At 41.3% G+C, this 22,652-nt stretch overlaps 1 long non-coding RNA gene across 1 annotated transcript in view; it reads left to right on the top strand.

Annotated features, from left to right (window-relative positions):
* LOC113901348 overlaps positions 1-18,515 on the top strand; it is a 136,592-nt gene extending 118,077 nt beyond the window's left edge. The window contains exons 3-4 of the long non-coding RNA XR_003513391.1: positions 15,525-15,773; positions 18,415-18,515. This is a non-coding gene — a long non-coding RNA (uncharacterized LOC113901348). The remainder of the gene's footprint in view (positions 1-15,524; positions 15,774-18,414) is intronic.
* Positions 18,516-22,652: the final 4,137 nt, after the last annotated feature.

Here is a 22,652-nt window from a genome sequence, read left to right as displayed (position 1 = left end):
AGTGGATTTATCATATGAAGCAAGTGGCTCTGAGTGGATAAGAGGCAGAGTGTCATGGATGCTGTGGTGTGTTGCCCTATCCTCTGGTCTGGACCCAGGCACTCATTCCCCCAGAGGCTGAGCATGTTGGTTACCAAAAGCTCTTAGCTGAATCCTTCTCTAGGAATTGCCCTCAGCTGGTAAGTGCTGTGTGTGTGTGTTTAGTCGCTCACTCGTGTCTGATTCTTTGTGACTCCATCGACTATAGCCTGCCAGGCTCCACTGTCCATGGAATTTCCCAGGCAAGAGTACTGGAGTGGGTTGCCATTTGCTCCTCTAGGGAATCTTCCTGAACCAGGAACGGAACCTGCATCTCTTATGTCTCCTGCATTGGCAGGCGGATTCTTTACCACTGCGCCTCCTGGGAAGCCTGCCCCAAATCCTTTTCCCTGCCTGGTATAGAGTCCAGACCCCTTGCTCAAGATGGGACATCTCCAGGGTCCCATCCTGCTCCAGACCTCCCACTGAGTCAGCTGAGGCTCAACTGAGGCTCACTCAGTTCAGCTCCCTGGCTGCCCACTCCTCCTGCATTCACTCCCACACAGATGTTGATTCCCAAGGGTATGACGAATAAAATCCTGAGCACAGCGAAAATGGGATGTTCATGTTTAATGGGTACGGAGTTTCAGTTCAAGAAGATGAAACAGTTCTGAAGTAGTGGAGATGGTCGCACAATAATGTGAATGCATTTAATTACATTGAACTGAATATACAATTAAAAGTAGTTAAAATGGTAACATTTATATCATTTTACCACAAGAGGAAAAATAACTCTGCAAATGAATCTCCCAGTCTTTTTTTTTCCTATGGAATTTAACCTAACAGTATCTGTGAGGATGGCAAAGATTGCTAGCTTCCACCAATATTCATTCTTTTTTTCCTTTATTATTGGAACTCAGCCTGAGACAGCCAGCAGTCTTGCAGCTGGCCATGGAATGCAAGACATGTGACTAAGTTTGGCCAGTCGGATGTGAGAATTTATATGCCTCATTTCCCGGTCATTCTCTTAAGGTAGTAGGCATGCCCTTCACTCCTCTTTGATTCCTTTCTCCTATCTGAGATGCAGATGTGATGGCAGGAGCTGGAGCCAGAAGTAGAGGATGACAGAGTCACCTTACCAACCCTTGACTAATTATCTCTGGCTGGTATGTGAGATAGAAATAAATTCTTATATTATTTAAGCCACTAAATTTATGGTATCTTTGTCATAGCAGTTCAGCCTGTATTCTCACACATCGAATGACTCCAGGATCCATTTCTAATCCTAACAACTTTCACAAACAATTCATGTTTCACATTACCAGTTTTAAGATTTGGCATGCCCACAACACAATATATTAACATCCTAATGCTTTCTAGTTAGTTGCATCTGAGCCAGTGAAGAATCCACCTGCAATGCAGGAGACCTCAGTTTGCCTCTTGGGTCAGGAACATCTCCTGGAAAAGGAAATGGGAACCCACTGCAGTATTCTTGCCTGGAGAATTCCATGGACAAAGGAGCCCAGCACGCTACAGTCCGTGGGATCGCAAAGAGTCGGAAAATGAGTGACTAAACACTTAATGCTTTCTAAAGCTTAAGTGTCTTATTTCCAATAATACCACAATTCTCCTACCTATGAAAAAAAAGCCTTAAACAATCACACGGTGAGGTATCATTCAGCCATTAAAAGAAAAGAGGAAGAAACTCAAGATATACTGATATGGAACAATTAGCAAGATCTGTGGTTAAGTATAATAAAGCCAAGAGCAGTACAGTGTCTGTGATGTAATGGGGTAGGTATGTAAGTTTTTGTATGTGCACAGAATATCTTGAAAAGGATAAAGACTGAGCTGCTGCCCTCAGATAGGACAGCCATCAGGGTATAGGTAGCAGAGAAACTAATTTCTTACCATATACCTGTTTGAACCTTTGTGTACTGTATGCAGAGGGCCAACGGTTCACTCAGTCAGTTCAGTTCAGTTCAGTAGCTCAGTCATATCCGACTCTTTGTGACCCCATGAATTGCAGCACGCCAGGCCTCCCTGTCCATCACCAACTCCTGGAGTTCACTCAAACTCACGTCCATCGAGTCAGTGATGCCATTCAGCCATCTCATCCTCTGTCGTCCCCTTCTCCTCCTGCCCCCAATCCCTCCCAGTATCAGAGTCTTTTCCAGTGAGTCAACTCTTCGCATGAGGTGGCCAAAATACTGGAGTTTCAGCTTTAGCATCATTCCTTCCAAAGAAATCCCAGGGCTGATCTCCTTCAGAATGGACTGGTTGGATCTCCTTGCAGTCCAAGGGACTCTCAAGAGTCTTCTCCAACACCACAGTTCAAAAGCATCAATTCTTCGGCACTCAGCTTTCTTCACAGTCCAACTCTCACATCCATACATGACCACTGGAAAAACCACAGCCTTGACTAGACGGACCTTTGTTGGCAAAGTAATGTCTCAGCTTTTGAATATGCTATCTAGGTTGGTCATAACTTTCCTTCCAAGGAGTAAGCGTCTTTTAATTTCATGGCTGCAGTCACCATCTGCAGTGATTTTGGAACCCAAAAAAATAAAGTCTGACACTGTCTCCACTGTTTCCCCATCTATTTCCCATGAAGTGATGGGACCAGATGCCATGATCTTCGTTTTCTGAATGTTGAGCTTTAAGCCAACTTTTTCTCTCTCCACTTTCACTTCCATCAAGAGGCTTTTTAGTTCCTCTTCACTTTCTGGCATAAGGGTGGTGTCATCCACATATCTGAAGTTACTGATATTTCTCCCAGCAATCTTGATTCCAGCTTGTGCTTCTTCCAGCCCAGTGTTTCTCATGATGTACTCTGCATAGAAGTTAAATAAGCAGGGTGACAATATACAGCCTTGACGGACTCCTTTTCCTATTTGGAACCAGTCTGTTGTTCCGTGTCCAGTTCTAACTGTTGCTTCCTGACCTGCATATCGGTTTCTCAAGAGGCAGGTCAGGTGGTCTGGTATTCCAATCTCTTTCAGAATTTTCCACAGTTTCTTGTGGTCCACAAAGTCAAAGGCTTTGGCATAGTCAATAAAGCAGAAGTAGATGTTTTTCTGGAACTTTCTTGCTTTTTCGATGATGCAGTGGATGTTGGCAATTTGATCTCTGGTTCCTCTGCCTTTTCAAAAACCAGCTTGAACATCTGGAAGTTCATGGTTCATGTATTGCTGAAACCTGGCTTGGAGAATTTTGAGCATTACTTTACTAGCTTATGAGATGAGTGCAATTGTGCGGTAGTTTGAGCATTCTTTGGCATTACCTTTCTTTGGGATTGGAATGAAAACTGACCTTTCCAGTCCTGTGGCCACTGCTGAGTTTTCCAAATTTGCTGGCATATTGAGTGCAGCACTTTCACAGCATCATCTTTCAGGATTTGAAATAGCTCAACTGGAATTCCATCACCTCCACTAGCTTTGTTCATAGTGATTCTTCCTAAGGCTCACTTGACTTCACATTCCAGGATATCTGGCTCTAGGTGAGTGATCACACCATCATGATTATCTGGGTCATGAAGATCTTTTTTGTACAGTTCTTCTGTGTATTCTTGCCACCTCTTCTTAATATCTTCTGCTTCTGTTAGGTCCATACCATTTCTGTCCTTTATCGAGCCGATCTTTTCATGAAATATTCCCTTGGTATCTTTAATTTTCTTGAAGAGATCTCTAGTCTTTCCCATTCTGTTGTTTTCCTCTATTTCTTTGCGTTGATCGCTGAGGAGGGCTTTCTTATCTCTCCTTGGTATTCTTTGGAACTCTGCATTCAGATGCTTATATCTTTCCTTTTCTCCTTTGCTTTTCGCTTCTCTTCTTTTCACAGCTATTTGTAAGGCCTCCCCAGACAGCTATTTTGCTCTTTTGCATTTCCTTTCCATGGGGATGGTCTTGATCCCTGTCTCCTGTACAATGTCATGAACCTCCGTCCATAGTTCATCAGGCACTCTACTATCAGATCTAGGCCCTTAAACCTATTTCTCACTTCCACTGTATAATCATAAGGGATTTGATTTAGGTCATACCTGAATGGTCTCGTGGTTTTCCCTACTTCTTTAATTTCAGTCTGAATTTGGCAATAAGAAGTTCATGATCTGAGCCACAGTCAGCTCCCGGTCTTGTTTTTGCTGACTGTATAGAGCTTCTCCATCCTTGGCTGCAAAGAATATAATCAATCTGATTTCAGTGTTGACCATCTGGTGATGTCCATGTGTAGAGTCTTGTGTTGTTGGAAGAGGGTGTTTGCTATGACCAGTGCGTTCTCTTGGCAAAACTCTATAAGCCTTTGCCCTGCTTCATTTTGTATTCCAAGGCCAAACTTTCCTGCTACTCCACGCATCTCTTGACTTCCTACTTTTGCATTCCAGTCCCCTATAATGAAAAGGACATCTTTTTTGGGTGTTAGTTCTAAAAGGTCTTGTAGGTCTTCATAGAACCATTCAACTTCAGCTTCTTCAGCATTACTGGTTGGGGCATAGGCTTGGATTACTGTGATATTGAGTGGTTTGCCTTGGAAACAAACAGAGATCATTCTGTCATTTTTGAGATTGCATCCAAGTACTGCATTTTGGACTCTTTTGTTGACCATGATGGCTACTCCATTTCTTCTGAGGAATTCCTGCCTGCAGTAGTTGATATAATGGTCATCTGAGTTAAATTCACCGATTCCAGTCCATTTTAGTTCGCTGATTCCTAGAATGTCGATGTTCACTCTCTCCATCTCCTGTTTGACCACTTCCAATTTGCCTTGATTCATGGACCTGACATTCCAGGTTCCCATGCAATATTGCTCTTTATAACATCAGACCTTGCTTCTATCACCAGTCACATCCACAACTGGGTATTGTTTTTGCTTTGGCTCCATCCCTTCATTCTTTCTGGGGTTATGTCTCCACTCATCTTTAGTAGCATATTGGGCACCTACCAACCTGGGGAGTTCCTCTTTCAGTATCCTATCATTTTGCCTTTTCATACTGTTCATGGGGTTCTCAAGGCAAGAATACTGAAGTGGTTTGCCATTCTCGTCTCCAGTAGACCACATTCTGTCCACTGGAGAAGGGAATGGCCATTTTTTTGTTGGGGGGGGGGGGGCGGGTGGCGGCCAGAATACTGGAGTGGGTTGCCATTCCCTTCTCCAGGGGATCTTCCCAACCCAGGGATTGAACCCAGGTCTCCCACATTGTAGGCAGAGGCTTTACCTCTGAGCCACCAGAGAAGTTAACAGTACACTATTCATATTCTAATCTAGATAAATTGCACCCTTGGAGCTGTGCTGTGTGTGGCCTGGGCAGCTATACATATCCATCCTGCTGTACATGTTTTATATACTAAAAAAAAAAAAATGTTTAAGAAAATATATTTATTTCTGTAGCTCGGACAGAACAGTTATTTTCTGAAACATCTCAGCTAAAATACCCTAAGATTTCATAGATATCTATGTAGTCTGTTATTTGCATCTCTGTTACCAGCAATCAGAACTTCTCTTGTCATTTAAAAAGATTATTCACTCTTCAAACCATTCGGTGCTGAAATGACCAGTCTGCTTTGTCCTCCTAAGAATTCCACAGTGAGATTGAGGGAGCCTCAACAGTGAAATATGCCCTTCTCCTGGGGTCTGTCAATTATCATTTAATATGGACTGAGAACCTGAAAAAGGTCCTTAACATTTGATCCTGCAAATTCTGCTGCTTGAGTTTCCCACATTATCCTAAGGAAAGCATCGTAGCTACACACCAAGGTATACATATCAGAACGCTCACTGCAACTTATTTCTATTGCCAAAAAACATGGTCACAAACTAAAGAGTCATAAATATGGAACTAGTTCAACCTAGTACAGTTCATGTAGGTGATGGAATTCCAAATGTTGGAAGAATAAAAAAATGGAGAAGTGACATCATGTTGATAAATGAAAAAAGCAAGTTACAAAACAGTAGGTAAGGCATTATCCTTAGGCTTTCCCAGTTTGGTTTTTGAAGAAAATTGTATAACTGTATCTGGAAAAGAGAGTCACTGTTATGTTAATACTGCTTTTCTTTGAGAGTTGGGCTTATTATACATTATTTTTATTTCCTTTTTTGTGGCTGCCTGTATTTTCCAAAGTTACTACAATTAACATGTTTTCTCTTAAGATGAAAAAAATCACAACCCTAGCCAGAGTCAATTTGAGAGGTTCTATGAGCACTTCAATTTGCTCCTCATTCGTCTCTGGTAGAACTCTGAGGCATGCATATGAATTTTAAATGAGAAACATCAATCCTGTGTTATGTAGAGAATTCCTCCAATTTCTACAAGAGGAGGTAAGAGTAGAAGGGTGGCAGATTGTCAGGGGAGAGTAAGACAATTAAATAGCTTTGTTACCTTTGTTACAACTTTTCCTTCCAAAAAGAGTCATTTAAAGGTTTTCTAGCTAAATGAGCTATTTTACATTTGTAGAAATGACAAACTTACTATTCACCAGAACCATATGCTTTTTGATATTCATAAAGGCTTTGAAGTCTAAAATATATGCTGTTTAGGAATGTTAGTCTAGACTAGAGAATAATAGCTCTCCCCTTAATAATACATAAGTACTTTTTAAAATTGGCCTTGGTGAGGGGAAATTTTAAAAATAGAAGATGTGGGTCAACATCAGTATAGTCCTTGTAAAAGATTTATGGGTTTGCTTGAAAGGTTATTTTAGACACATTTGTGCACAGCACAAACACAAATTAATTATAAAAAATTTAATAATGAAAAAGTCCTAAAAAGACCAGGTGGTGGCATAAATTATTTAATCAAAACTGGCAAAATATGTATTGTAAAAGACCTTTGCCCATGAAAAAAATTCTTGAATATTTAGACCAAAATTCCCAATTAAAGCATCACTGAAGAAGACAACTTAGTTATAAATAAAAAACTTCAAACTGCAGAAAAGATGCCTCTCAACCTGAAGTAAGATTATGAGCTGTATGCCCAGGGCTATCATTAAACTGAAACACAAAAGACAGCTTGTAATGAGAGCATCTAATGTCAAAGCTCCACCCAGCATCTTCAGCATCTCGGAGGTGGGAGGAGGGTGCTGACGTCAGAGACTTAGGAAAATCATGTTTTCAAAAGCGATGTGCGTGTACACCTGTCCTATTGAACTCTACAAGAGCAACAGGAAGCCTCTTCTTCCTTCAAATGCAACTGGAAGACTGGGCTCAACATTCAGTCTTTACTGCGCCCTAGTAAGGCTCTAAGTAAGACACTAACCTAGCAGATACCTGGTCGTTGCCTTGGATCTGAAATAAGATAGTTTCCCTGTTTACCAACATCCACCAGGAAATGTGTTTTCACTTGCTTTTGTACCTGTTCTCATGGAAATAGCTCCCATCAAGTGATGTAGTTCTGCAGGTCTTGACTCTCAGTAATGTATGGTGCAGAGATAGAAGTCTGTGAGGCCAAATGTGTCACCTAAGACGTCTAGAGCAGCTTTCTGACCTGCACGTCTTAGCAGGAGAGCCAGGGACCATAGACTTCTCACCATGTGTTAGAATCTGGACATGTGTACCGACTAGAACAAACTGCAACAAGCTGTTTGTAATGCTTTCTCTGGATGGTGTGTTTATAAGAGATTGTCTATTTTATGCTCACTGTTGTATCTTCAGTGACTAGTCTAGGGTGTTATTGATGCTTTTGAATTGTGGTGCTGGAGAAGACTCTTGAAAGTCCCTTAGACTGCAAGGAAATCAAACTAGTCAATTCTAAAGGAAATCAACTCGGAATATTCACTGGAAGGAGTGATGCTGAAGCTGAAGCTACAAAACTTTGGCCCCTGATGCAAAGAGCAGACTCATTGGAAAATACTCTGATTCTGGGAAAGATTGAAGATAAAAGGAGAAGAGGGGGCAGAGGATGAGATGGTTAAATAGTGTCACCAGCTCAATGGACATGAATTTGAGCAAACTCTGGGAGATGGTGGAGGTCAGGGAAGCCTGGCATGCTGCAGTTCATGGGGTTGCAAAGAGTCAGATAGGACTTAGTGACTGAACAAAAACAACAAGGGTCTTATACATAGTAGGTGGTAAATAAATACTTTGTAATGTTTAAATTTTTTGAAATGAGCCTGTTACTTTTGCAGTCATAAGGAAAATAAAAGTTTTGTTTTTTGTTTTTTTTTCTGGCATTCTCATACTCAAAAGAGAATCATTCTTCTAGAGGATTTTCTCCTAGGTGAAAGCCTAATTGTTTTTTCTTTCAGTCTTTATCTGAATGAATTTAATTCTTGAATGCAAATACATACAAGCTTGACAAAGGCCACCAAACTTAGAGTATCTGAAGTGAAGTCGCTCAGTGTCCAACTCTGCGACCCCAGCCTACCAGGCTCCTCCTTCCATGGAATTTTCCAGGCAAGAGTACTGGAGTGGGCTGCCATTTCCTTCTCCAGAGGATCTTCCCAACCCAGGGATTGAACCGCACTGCAGGCAGACGCTTTACTGTCTGAGCCACCAGGAAGCCCTTAAAGTATCTAGAACACCTAACAATTATATAGATCACTAATGACTCATCTCAGAGACTTTCCAGGCATTCCACTAAGTGTTTCAATAAACACACATTCCACTATCACTGCACTGTTTGCTTTCCTGTGAATGCCTTAAACACAGCTGCATTTTGAAGCATAACCTCTCGTAGTCCTGGTCGCTTTCCCAAGAAACAATACGGAAAGTCAGCAGCTTTTTCTCAAGTGAGACAACCACTGTGCTGCTCTCTGCCTTGCAGACAATCCTCAGCTTGCATCCTAGGCCAGACAGTAATTGGAAGGCAATTGGGGTGGAGGGATGTAGAACAAAGCTTACTTTAAAACCATGTGACAAAAAAAAAAAATAAAATAAAAATAAAACCATGTGACAAATAATGGTTGGAGTCGAAGTCTACTCCACAAATTTAGATTCACACATAAGATAATTGAAACCATTCAAATTTTTGGTGTATAGATATAGTAGACACTTAATTGGAGAAGGCAACGGCACCCCACTCCAGTACTCTTGCCTGGAAAATCCCATGGACGGAGGAGCCTGGTAGGCTGCAGTCCATGGGGTCGCTAAGAGTCGGACACGACTGAGCAACTTCACTTTCACTTTTCACTTTCATGCATTGGAGAAGGCAATGGCAACCCACTCCAGTATTCTTGCCTGGAGAATCCCAGGGATGGGGGAGCCTGGTGGGCTGCTGTCTATGGGGTCACACAGAGTCGGACACAACTGAAGCGACTTAGCAGCAGCAGCAGCAGACACTTAATATGTATTTGTAGAATGAATGAATATTAATAGTGTTTCTTAGCAAGAGGAATTTATAGACTGAGACTCAATCTTACTCTACATTGCCCAGGGAGGTACCTTCTTTGCTTCAGTCACCTGGCAGCTTACAAGTTGTGTGTTGGTAACTTGGGAGATGCTGCACAGGGGTCTTAGGCAAAGATCTTCTGGTTGAAATTCACTTGAGGGGCCTTACTTATTATAAGGGTACCAGTCAGTTGGGCTCACACCTTCTGGTGGGGCAGTTCTCAGAGAACGAAAGCTGTCGGCTGGAAGCAAAAGAAATATCTACTGTATTTGGTGTTTTAGCTTAGATTCATTTGATCACAGAGAATTGAGATTTGCTACTTCATGGGAAATAGACGGGGAAACAGTGGAAACAGTGTCAGACTTTATTTTGGGGGGCTCCAAAATCACTGCAGATGGTGATTATAGCCATGAAATTAAAAGATGCTTACTCCTTGGAAGAAAAGTTATGACCAACCTAGATAGCATATTAAAAAGCAGAGACATTACTTTGCCAACAAAGATCCGTCTAGTCAAGGCTATGGTTTTCCCAGTGGTCATGTATGGATATGAGAGTTGGACTGTGAAGAAAGCTGAGCGTCAAAGAATTGATGCTTTTGAACTGTGGTGTTGGAGAAGACTCTTGAGAGTCCCTTGGACTGCAAGGAGATCCAACCAGTCCATTCTAAAGGAGATCAGCCCTGGGTGTTCTTTGGAAGGAATGATGCTAAAGCTGAAACTCCAATACTTTGGCCACCTCATGCAAAGAGTTGATTCATTGGAAAAGACCCCAATGCTGGGAGGGATTGGGGGCAGGAGAAGAAGGGGATGACAGAGGATGAGATGGCTGGATGGCATCACTGACTCGATGGACATGAGTTTGAGTAAACTCTGGGAGTTGGTGATGGACAAGGAGGCCTGGCATGCTGCGATTCATGGGGTCACAAGGAGTTGGACATGACTGAGTGACTGAACTGAAAAGTTAAAATAAAGGGGATTTATTATATAAGGCATGATAAAGGGTTTCTAGCATTAGTTCCAGAGGAGTCATCACCAGGCTTCCTTTGGTTGGAATAGAGGCTGGTTCTAGCTCAAAGCTGCTCAGCTGCAGAGCTTATTCATATGCTGTGACACATCCACACTGTTCTAGCTGCCTCCCCGCAACCCGGCAGACTTACTGCATTGGGCAGTAGGAGGAAGGTTATAGCCTGAAGACTGACAAACCACCCTGGTGAATCAGCTGTGGCCCAGAAAGACAGGATACAGGGTCAATGGGAACAGGCCATAGCTGTCTAGCAACAGGGACTAGATTTAGTAGATTTGGGTATCCAGTTTAAGAAACCTGGGTTCATTTCAGGCTACTATGGACTCAGGATTTCCCCTGATTAATATCTAAATGAGAAGAAACTTCCTAGGTGAAATACATACTGTAGTGGTCAAAAGGGCTTCCCAGGGCTAGTGGTAAAGAACCTGCCTGCCAGTGCAGGGGATGGGAAGATTTCCTGAAGGAGGGCATGGCAATCCACTCCAGTGTTCCTGCCTGGAGAATCCCATGGACCGAGGAGACTGGTGGACTACAGTCCATAGTGTCACAAAGAGTCAGGCATGACTGAAGTGACCTAGCATGAATGCATGCAGTGGGCAAAAATTATGGAAGAATAAAAATTCATATGGGGAGGGGACTGTGGTCAGGAAGGACTCTGAGGAAGCAATTTCTCAGCTGAAACTGAAGGAGAAGCTGGAGTTAGCTAGAGGAGAACAAGGGGGGTAAAGGGGGATCAGTTCAGTTCAGTTTAGTCGCTCAGTCGTGTCCGACTCTTTGCGACCCCATGAATTGCAGCACGCCAGGCCTCCCTGTCCATCACCATCTCCTGGAGTTCACTCAAACTCACATCCATCGAGTCGGTGATGCCATCCAGCCATCTCATCCTCTGTCGTCCCCTTCTCCTCCTGCCCCCAATCCCTCCCAGCATCAGGGTCTTTTCCAATGAGTCAACTCTTCACATGAGGTGGCCAAAGTACTGGAGTTTCAGCTTTAGCATCATTCCTTCCAAAGAAATCCCAGGGCTGATGTCCTTCAGAATGGACTGGTTGGATCTCCTTGCAGTCCCAGGGACTAAGAGGTACCAAAGCCCTGGGACAGCAAAGGGCTGGACGTAGTTAGGGAATTGAATGAAAACTGTGTGCTGGGCAACAGCACACAGCTTGGGATTCAGGATGAGGCAGTTACTAATTCTAGTCTTTTTTCTGAAAGTATATTGTAAGGAATCCAGTCTGTTGCTCTCCATGAGGAAAAAGTAGAAGTGTATTAAATAGTTCTAACACTATACTATCCACATAGGCAGCTACTCATTGCTATAGAATATCTGGCTGATCCAAATTAAGATGAGCTATACATATAACATTGAGCATGGAAGAATTAATGCTTTCAAACTGTGGTGTTGGAGAAGACTCTTGAGAGTCCCTAGGACTGCAAGGAGATCAAACCAATCAATCCTAAAAGATATCAACCCTGAATATTCATTGGAAGGACTGTTGCTGAAGCTGAAGCCCCAGTTCTTTGGTCATCAAATGTGAAGAGCTGACTCATTGGAAAAGACCCTGATGCTGGGAAAGAATGAAGACAAAAGAATAAGGGGGTGGCAGAGGACAAAATGGTTAGATTGCGTCACTGACTTAACAGACACGAATTTGAGCAGTCTCCAGGAGATAGTGGAGGACAGAGGAGGCTAGCATGCTACAGTCCATGGGGTCACAAAAAGTCGGACATGACTTAGCAACTGAACAACAACAGCATAAGTTTAAAATACACACTGGATTTCAAAGACTTGCTGTCAATAATTTTCATATTGATTACATATTGAAACGGTATTTTTGATATAGAGTTAAATATTTCACTTTTTAATATGGCTACTAGAAAGTTTAAAATTACATATATGGCCTGCATTACATTTCTGTTGGACAGCAGTGCTCTAAAATGTTTACTTAGATATGAAGAAACACTACTTGACTATGACGGTGATTGGGTAATTTAGGAAGTGAGATTAAAGATTTCAATTCTAGGCTATCTTTAAAAACAGGGCAGCTAGCCAATTGCCTATGTTGAATGACTTAGGACTTTTGTTTTTATTGGAGGCAGGGAAGAGAAGAAATCATAGAGACTCTTTAGGTGCCTTCCAAGGACAACAGAATCCACTTATTATCAGATGTTAGTAGGCGTACAAAATCGTTGGAAGGGCTGGAGGAGCAGGTTCTAGGTGGAGCTTCTAGGAACAACCCTCGACCCCCAGAATCACACTGCTTCTTCTGTAGGGGGAAAGTGCTGCTGCCCTCACAGGAAGCTGAGGACCACTGAGCACACTGTCTCCTTGGCTACATCCCTGCCAGAAATACACATGACTCTCTCCTGATTTTACTGAATTCCGAATTCAAAGTCTCACATTCAAGCAGCTGATTGGCAGAACGTAAATTGGCGTCTAGCTGAAAGGAACTCTGGGAAGTGCAGGGCATCACATTCCAACTTTTGCAATAGATGATGACACACTAGAAGGAAGTTGCAGTGGATACTGACTGAGCCAATCCACAGTAACTACCACGAAGATACGGCAATGCGAGAAAGAGAGCCTGGCACATCCTGCCAGGTGGGAACATACTGAGTTAGTGAGAGAAATGGAGGTAAGAGGAATGACCGTGATGCAGTGAACCTTGAAAGCATTATGCTAAGTGAAAGAAGCCACTCTAAAAGGACTAAATATTGGAGGTTTCCATTTATATTAAACATCCTGAGTGGACAAATATATGGACACAGAAAGTAGATTAATGGTTGTCTAGGGCTGGGAAATGAACCTTTCATAGAGCCTTTCAACTGGACAAAGGACGTGTAAAGATCTCAAAGGTGTGCCTTGATTATTCAAGTCACACCCGCCCTGCCCCCCAGCATGGCAGTCTTCCCAGCTGAGGGCCCAGTTACCATGGAGCAGAGACAAGACATCTCTACTAGGCTCTACCCACACTTAGCCCACAGAGTTTGAGAGCATAATAAATAATGGCTATGGTTTTAGAGCACTAAATTTGGGGGATGTTTGATATATAGCAATAGAAACCAGAATAGGAAGCATGACACATTCAAAGAACCAAAGGAAGGTGTTTCAGCAGATAAATGTAGGCTACTCCTAAGCACTTGAAGTAGCAATCATCTTTGTTGTCTCTACCATAAGAAATTGAAAGTCAGGTAAAAGGAGAAAAGGCAAGATTATCTGAGATACGTGTGGTTGGGAAGATTATGGCGATGTGGCTTATACCTCTGTATAACCCCTAAACCAAGCAGAGCATATTACTCATTTTCAGTTTTTTCTGTTAATTACAGAGATAAACACAGAGTCCTCTAGCCTTACCCAGGTTTGCTTCACATCAGGCTTCCTTGCAGAGCAGGGCCAAACCAGAGTGGCTCTCACCTCACCCCAAGCAACAACGCTATAGACGTCTAAGCTGGCCCTCCACGTGTCCTGCTTTGCTCCTTGCTGAAGCCAGGCAACTGCTGCAAAACCTTGGGACTGAAGCCATCCCACCTCCAGCAAAATCACCTTTCTGTTCATGGCCCTAGTTGTTTGATCACTAGGCGGGAAAAAAAGCAAGAAATTCTATATAGTTTCTTTTGGCTCAGATATGATTCCCCTGTCCCCTGGACTATCTCCTACAATGGGCATCAGTTTCAAGGACACTCTGCCGTGGCTCGTAGGCTACAGTCCATGGGGTTGCAAAGAGTCGGACACGACTGAGCGACTTCACTCACTCTGCCATGGCTCGCTTCATCCTATAGGATTGCATAGCTTTACATGAATTCTAAATCAGAAAGCATTTGATCTTTAGGTCATTTGTGCATGGTTTCTGCTTTGGAATGCACTCAGGGTACAGGGCAAATGCCTGCTGACCCCATGTTTATTTTTTCAGCTGGTGATTGAAGTTCTGGTCCAGTTATAATAGATGGGAATGCTAATATCATTTGTCCTTTTCAGCTTTATTGCAAATCTTGCATTGCATAAGGGTCATATTTCTACTCTCAGCATGTAAAGTAAAAGTAATTTTCATGTTTGTTTCCAAAGTAAATATCGCCTTTTGCCACCCACCTCCACCCCACAGAACTATTTTAAAAGGAAAAGACACGAGTATAGAAGAATAATATTCTAAGATTCTGGGGAAATATTATTAATATATGAGGTTTTTTTACATAGCAAAGACTTTTAAAAATATTTATAATCTGTGACCACTATTCTGTCTGTAATACCTTACACCTCCTTAATGAATAACAGTACTCCTTTTCCTATGTGTTTATTTAATCATCTAATAAGTACTGACTGAATGCCCACTGTGAGTCAGATATTGGGGATACAAGAGCAATCAAGATAGATAAAATGAGGTTCTCACCTTCATGGCACCTATATTCAGGCTCAGAGAGACAGTAAACAGGTAAATAAGTAAGGTAATTTCACATTGAGAAAAATGATTTGGAGAAAACAAGCAGGGGTAAGGAATAATTTAAGAGAAGTCATTCTAGGTAGAATGGTCAGGAAAGGCTTCTCTCAGTGGAGCCTATAAAGGAGCCAGCCATGTCGAGGGCCTGGGAAAAGAGCTGTGGGCAGAGGGAACAGCAGGCAGAAGTCCATGAGTGGAAAGAGTTTGGAGGAAGTTGGAATGGAGCTGGAGAGGGAGGCAAAGGCCAGATGGTACAGGACCCTATTGGTCTCCCCACTGAGGTTATTTTTACCAAGGGAGTCATATGATCACATTTATATTCTCTAAGTATCACAGCTTACTTTGGGTGATGTGAGGATTGGATGGGAGATGGGTTGGGGGTCAAGACAGGAAGCCAGAATCCAGTTAAAAGATTGCAACAAGGCTGCTGCTCTTGCGCCATCAGCAAAATGTATGTTTTAAATGTATTTTTTGGAAATGTTCACAGATTTGCACTGGTTTATACCCATGCATTGTGATATAGGCGGTTAGTAGGTACTGAGAAGGTGTTACATCCCTTCTCTTGACATCTTTGGTTCTGTGTCTCACTAGCTGAATTAATCACCATCTTCAATCTCTGAAAATGCAATAACATATTAGTTCAATGATACAAATGTTTTGAGCACCTGATATGTGTAAAGCACTGTATTAAGATCTGAATATTCAAAAATAAATGACACTTGGTCTCAACTCTCTAGGAAACTACAGTCTGAGAACAAGCAGGAAGCCTACCAGAGACAAGATAGTGCTGAGCTTATCTTGTACGAGTAGAATAAACCTCTCAGAATCTTGGGAGCAGAATGATTCTACAGTCCTCTGAATAGGATTGGAAGAGAAGAATCAGAAAGACTTAGCTCACGTCAGAAATGAAAAGAGAATTTGTATCCTCAACTTCATTTCATCTATGCAACCCTCCCTGGAGTGGAGCTTCTGCAATTGATTTGCTGGTATGATTTTCTTTTTACTTCCTGATATTTGGAATGATGGAGGCCCATGAGAAAAAGTGGCCCTCTGGCTTCAAGGAAGATTAGAATTATCTCATTCATAAAAAGTGAGTTCTCAATCAAGCAAAATATTTAAGACAATATGTGTCCTTTCTTTGCCAAAAGACAACCAACAAGCATCTACCATATAGCTTAGAGAACTCTGTTCAATATTATGTGGCAGTCTGGATGGTAAGGGAGTTTAGGGGAGAATGGTTACACGTATATGAATGCCTCAGTCCCTTCGCTGTCCACCTTCCTCCTGAAACTATCACAACATAGTTAATCAGCTACACTCCAATATAAAAGAAAAAGTTTTTTTAAAAAATGAAAACTTCCACAAATCATGACATTTAAAAATTACTTTCAATTTTAGGGAATTCCTAAACTAAAAAGCCTCTTGATGAAAGTGAAAGAGGAGAGTGAAAAAGTTGGCTTAAAACTCAACATTCAGAAAACTAAGATCATAGGATCTGGTCCCAACACTTCATGGGACATAGTTGGGGAAACAGTGGAAACAGTGTCAGACTTTATTTTTGGGGGCTCCAAAATCACTGCAGATGGTGATTGTAGCCATGAAATTAAAAGACGCTGACTCCTTGGAAGGAAAGTTATGACCAACCTAGATAGCATATTCAAAAGCAGACATTACTTTGCCAACAAAGGTCCGTCTAGTCAAGGCTATGGTTTTTCCAGTGGTCATGTATGGATGTGAGAGTTGGACTGTGAAGAAAGCTGAGTGCCAAAGAATTGATGCTTTTGAACTGTGGTGTTGGAGAAGACTCTTGAGAGTCCCTTGGACTGCAAGGAGGTCCAACCAGTCCATCTTAAAGGAGCTCAGTCCTGGGTGTTCATTAGAAGGACTGATGCTAAAGCTGAAACTCCAATACTTTGGCCACCTCATGTGAAGAGTTGACTCATTGGAAAAGACCCTGATGCTGGGAGGGATTGGGGGCAGGAGAAGGGGATGACAGAGGATGAGATGGCTGGATGTCATCACCAACTCTATGGACATGAGTTTGAGTAAACTCTGGGAGTCGGTGATGGACAAGGAGACCTGGCGTGCTGTGATTCATGGGATCGCAAAGATTCAGACATGACTGAGCGACTGAACTGAACTGAGCTGCACTTTGTGGTCCAGTGATTAGGACTTGGTGTTTTTGCTTCCTGTGGCCCAGATTCAATCCCTCATTGGGGAACTGACATCTCAGAAGCTGCACAGTGCAGCCAAAAAAAAAAAAAAAAAATTACTTTAAATTTTAAAATGTGTTGAAAAGTTCCTTTAGAAGAGAGCCACTCCCCACCCCCCCCACCGCACCCCCAGTCACAGCAACAAGGTAGAAGCTAAGCTCTGCCATCCGATTTTAGTTAAAGCACTTCCATGTCCAAGTTTGTATGGTGAAATTGAACCCTGCAACACTTCTCAACCCCAACCACACACTGGATTCACTCAAGGAGCTTTAAAATATATTGATGTCTGGATCCATTTGCAGAGATTCTTGTTTAATTGGCCTGTGCTATGTCCTGGGCATGAGTATTTTTTTAAACTGCCTTCTAGATGATTCTAATGTGTAGTCAGGCATGGGAACTACTTGTTTGCTAGCCCATTAAAGAGTTGCACTTGGGGTCAGGGACTTTGTAGACTCAAAATACGGCAGCTTGTTACCACAGACTAGATCTAGTTTCACAACCATGCACTCCTATAGTTCCCTGTGTTTTTCTTCATGGGATTTAAATAGTTTGTAATTGTGTATGTGTATTAGCAAGAGAGAGAAATTGCTTGACTAATGTCAGTCATTTTGTTGAAATATAAGCTTCATGAGTGCAAGGCATCTTTGTATCAAGGTAATATAGCACTGTGGTTAAAAACACAAATTCTAGAGTCAATCTGCATTGGAATCCCAATTCTATCACTTGCCAGCTATGGGACCTTGGGTCCTTGACCATCTGTGGTTTCCGTTTCCTTAGCTACAAAGTGGGACTGTCACAAATTTAGGGTTGTTAGATTATATGAGATGTGTGGTGGTGTTATAATATGTCTGAAAATTCTTCAACACTTTTCCCTCCAAGATATGCAGCTAAAGTTCTCTTCCCTTGAATATGGACAATTTAATGACTATCAAATAGAATATAACAGAAGTGGTAGTGCCTTTGAGATTAGCACAGAAAAGGCATTGTGGCTTTGGATCATTCGTCTGGGGGAAGTCAGCTACCTTATTGTGAAAACAATCAGCTGATGGAGAGACCCATGTGGTGAGGAGCTGAAGCTTCCTACCAACAGCCCTGTGAGGGAGCCATCCTGGAAGTGGATCCTCTAAGCCCCACTCAAGCTTTCAGATAACGGCAGTCCCTACCAATATCTTGACAGAAATCTCCTGAGAGACCCTGAACAAGAACCAACCTCCTAAACCACTCTGTAATTTCTTACCTGCAGGAACTAAGGTAATAAATTCTTGTTTAAGCCATTACGTTTTAGGGCAGTTTGTTACCCAGCAATGGAGACCTAAGACAAGAGGATGATGTTAAAGGACTTAAAAGATACATAGTAAATCTCAGTAAATGTTAGTCACTATTGTAACTGTTTTGTTCTCCTTTATGTCCTTAGCACCTAAGTCCTGCTACCTACTAAGGGCCCAATAGGAAAAGGAGTACGTCAAGGCTGTATATTGTCACCTTGCTTATTTAACTTCTATGCAGAGTACATCATGAGAAACGCTGGGCTGGAAGAAGCACAAGCTGGAATCAAGATTGCTGGGAGAAATATCAATAACCTCAGATATGCAGATGACACCATCCTTATGCCAGAAAGTGAAGAGGAACTAAAAAGCCTCTTGATGAAAGTGAAAGTGGAGAGTGAGAAAGTTGGCTTAAAGCTCAACATTCAGAAAACGAAGATCATGGCATCCAGACCCATCACTTCATGGGAAATATATGGGGAAACAGTGGAAACAGTGTCAGACTTTATTTTTTTGGGCTCCAAAATCACTGCAGATGGTGACTGCAGCCATGAAATTAAAAGACGCTGACTCCTTGGAAGGAAAGTTATGACCAACCTAGATAGCATGTTCAAAGCTGAGACATTACTTTGCCAACAAAGGTTCGTCTAGTCAAGGCTATGGTTTTTCCTGTGGTCATGTATGGATGTGAGAGTTGGACTGTGAAGAAAGCTGAGCGCCGAAGAATTGATGCTTTTGAACTGTGGTGTTGGAGAAGACTCTTGAGAATCCATCGGACTGCAAGGATGTCCAACCAGTCCATTCTAAAGGAGATCAGTCCTGGGTGTTCATTAGAAGGACTGATGCTAAAGCTGAAACTCCAGTACTTTGGCCACCTCATGTGAAGAGTTGACTCATTGGAAAAGACCCTGATGCTGGGAGTGATTGGGGGCAGGAGGAGAAGGGGACGACAGAGGATGAGATGGCTGGATGTCATCACCGACTCGATGGACATGAGTTTGAGTAAACTCTGGGAGTTGGTGATGGACAGGGAGGCCTGGTGTGCTGTGATTCATGGGGTCAAAGAGTCAGACACGACTGAGCGACTGACCTGAACTGAATTGAACTGATATAGCATGTGAGTGAATGAATAAATAAACGGGCACAAAGTAAAATAAAGGATTGTGGCAATCATCCATGGCAGCGGTTTCTGATGTTATTTGAGCAAGAACACTTTCAAACAAAATCTTACCCATATTTTCAGTAAGGATTGAGCCAAAAAAAAAAAATTCCCCAAAATGACCTTAGGTATTTCAAAGAGAGGGAATCTAATACTAATATGTAACTAATACTAATTCATAATACTAACATGAATCTAATATGTAATGGTAATTGGTTACATAGGCAGTGAAAGAGCTTAGAAGCCAAACAGGAAAGAGTGAGGGAAAATGATAAAGCAAATGTAGTAAATATTAACATATAGGAAATATGGGAAAAGGGAATTATTTGTACTATTATTTCAGTGATTATGAAAGTCTGGAACTATTTCAAAATAAAAAGTTAAAAATAAATGAAAATATCTTTGCTTTAAATTACAGGTGATGGAGTTGGGGATGCTTTGGGAGGGAATGATTAATAAGCTAAGAAAGTAAAAGAAAGACAAATTTCTGGTCAAATCTGAAAGTGGGCCCTCATGGTCTCTTTTGAGCTCTGACAAGTCACGTGGTGTCTGTAACTTGCAGCTGATGACCAGGAACCTTCCTGCAGGTGCTGACTTCTTCAGTTCTCCACCCAGAAACCTCTGGAAGGTGAAGACAGAAATCAACCTTGCAGGATTTATAGAACATTCCAGTACTCTTAGCTCCCCTCCCTAATGGCAAGACTCAAAATGAAAGACTCCAGACCGGGAGAAGAATTTTGAGAAATAAAGAATATTTGTAAATGTAAGAAGGTGAAGGAAATATGATTCAGCTGGTAAGTGAAGGGGTAAATATAAACTTTAAATGGCTTAGTAAATGTGTAAAAAGTGTGGAATGATGCTCAAAACTTCAGCACTAGTCTTCATTGAATTTCAAAGAGAACATCAGCATACTATAAATTAAATTTCCTAATAGATCATCTGGGTTTAAATGAGTACCCTATATGTGAACTTCACGTAGGGGCAAAGAGTTGTAGATTTATGAGAACAGTAATCCAGAAATTTTTCTCTAAAAATCAAGATTTAGTATTTGAGAGCAAGGCTCAAAAATTGTATCAAACACAATTTATCAGAAAATGATTGGCACCCAGGGGAAGATGTAAAAAGAAAATGGCAATTTACTAAGAATAAATGCAAAATGCCAGAAAGATCTATATTTTTAAAACCTGCCTAATAAAAATAAATACAAATTTATGCAGCAATGAAATATTATCTTTATCTATCAAATTGACAATTTTTTAAAAATTTTAATACCAGTGTTAGTAAAGGTAGGACAAAGGAATGTATGTATTTCTTACACATATCACGGAGGATCATAAATGGTGCTTTCTAGAGTATAATTTAGCAATCCATTTAAACAGACTTAAAAATACACATACTCTCTGACACAGAAATTCTACTTCTAGGAGTTTACCTCCTGGTAATAACCATAGGTATCCCAAAAGATTTTGCCACAGGAATATTTATAAAATGGGAAAATTAGGAACAACCATATTTCTACAACGGGCTAAACCAAGGTGAATGCATAACACATAGAACTATGCAGCCATGAGAAATGATGAAAATGAAGACTAGGTTTAAGAAAAGGAAAAATATTCTCATTATATTAAGTAGGAAAAAGTGGGTTATAAAACAGTAATGTCACATTTTTAAAAAGCTTTCTAATGCCTAGTTGTAAGACAAAATGAATTGACACCGAAGTATTGCTTTTCGTGATCAACAGGTGTTAAGATTATGGGCAATTTTAATTTTCTTTCTCTTGATTATCTATATCTTATAAATTTTCATCAATAAAAAGTATTTCTTAATGTAGGTGGAGTATTTGTTTTTAGTTAGTCACACATGAAGCTTGCACAAAGTCTTTGGATGCTGTCAGAACTGAAAAGTGTCTACTCACTCTCATCCCTATTCCCAAAGAGAAGGAACTAGGATGCTCCTAGGTAGGTTCAGGAAGCACAGGAGGGGGCCACTTGGGAAGCTCAGGTTCCAAATGAATAAAAGAATGTAGGGGATTCAGGGTTTGGACAACTGGGGACATTCTGAGGACTTAGTGATTGGTAGAAGCAGGAAATGCAGTGATCATAGAAATCCTGGGATGCTCCATGGTTTAAGAGAAGGAAATTCAGGTCATGGCTTTTAAAACTGAAATCAGAGGAGAAAGTGCTCTTGAGTAATCCGAGTTCAGATCTTTTCCAGTAAAATTTAGTTTTAAATGTATTTTCCAGAAATTATGTTGATAAAATCTGAAAATGAAGTACTCTCAACCTAGGAGACTATTCACATGTTTAATCAAGAGATCATACATAAGAAAATACAGTTGGTTTTCTTTAAGATTCATTTGAGTAAAATCAGATTTCAGGTAGTGCCTATTTATGGGGGGCTTCTATAGGGCAGAGAGAAACAACATAATTCATCTGTTCAGAACAGTTCTGTTGACTGTTCATTCTCTGTCTGGGCCTTTGAGAGACCCTAATTCCTCAAATTTCAGACTCTCTAGAAGCCATTCTTTCCCCAAATATTCAAAGGCAGGATGCTGAAGGCAGTGCCTGACTTACCCTCAGAACTTAGCCCCAGCACAAACCTCTGCTCAGAGTGAGAAATTCACATTCCAATTTTGATAGAAAGATCTCCATTCATACTGAACTGTAATCAGAAACTTAAAGTTATTTCTACATCCTGGAAGAATATTTTGAATTTCCCAAAGAAATGCTCAAAACTGAAATTGTTAACCCTCAACCTGGGAAATTTAATTTCATGCTTGCAATTGGAGATTATGGGCATGGCTTTGTTTTTCAGGATGTACATAGCTCTAATTATATGGAAACTGTGCACCAAGAAACCACATGGCAACCATCGTACAACTGGAGAGTAATTATCAGTTCCTTTCTGTTGTCTAAGCCACAGCCACACAATAAAATATTAAAATGGTAAACAATATAGTAATGAATCTGTTAACTCTTTGGGCAGCGTAGTGCTAGGTGTATATGCCTTGGGAGAGGGAAATGTTTAGTCATAAAAATGTCAAGCCTAAATTTTCCCAAACAAAAAAACTTCAAAACAAAAAGAAAGAAAGAAAGAAAGAAACACTAAGGCCCTCAGATCAGATCAGATCAGTTGCTCAGTCTTGTCCGACTCTTTGCGACCCCATGAATCACAGCACGCCAAGCCTCCCTGTCCATCACCAACTCCTGGAGTTCACTGAGACTAATG

Source organism: Bos indicus x Bos taurus, chromosome 11, assembly GCF_003369695.1.
Source record: "Bos indicus x Bos taurus breed Angus x Brahman F1 hybrid chromosome 11, Bos_hybrid_MaternalHap_v2.0, whole genome shotgun sequence".
Classification (NCBI taxonomy): Eukaryota; Metazoa; Chordata; class Mammalia; order Artiodactyla; family Bovidae; genus Bos; species Bos indicus x Bos taurus.
The sequence above is the reverse complement of the archived record's forward strand: the minus strand, read 5'-3'. Positions and strand labels throughout refer to the sequence as shown.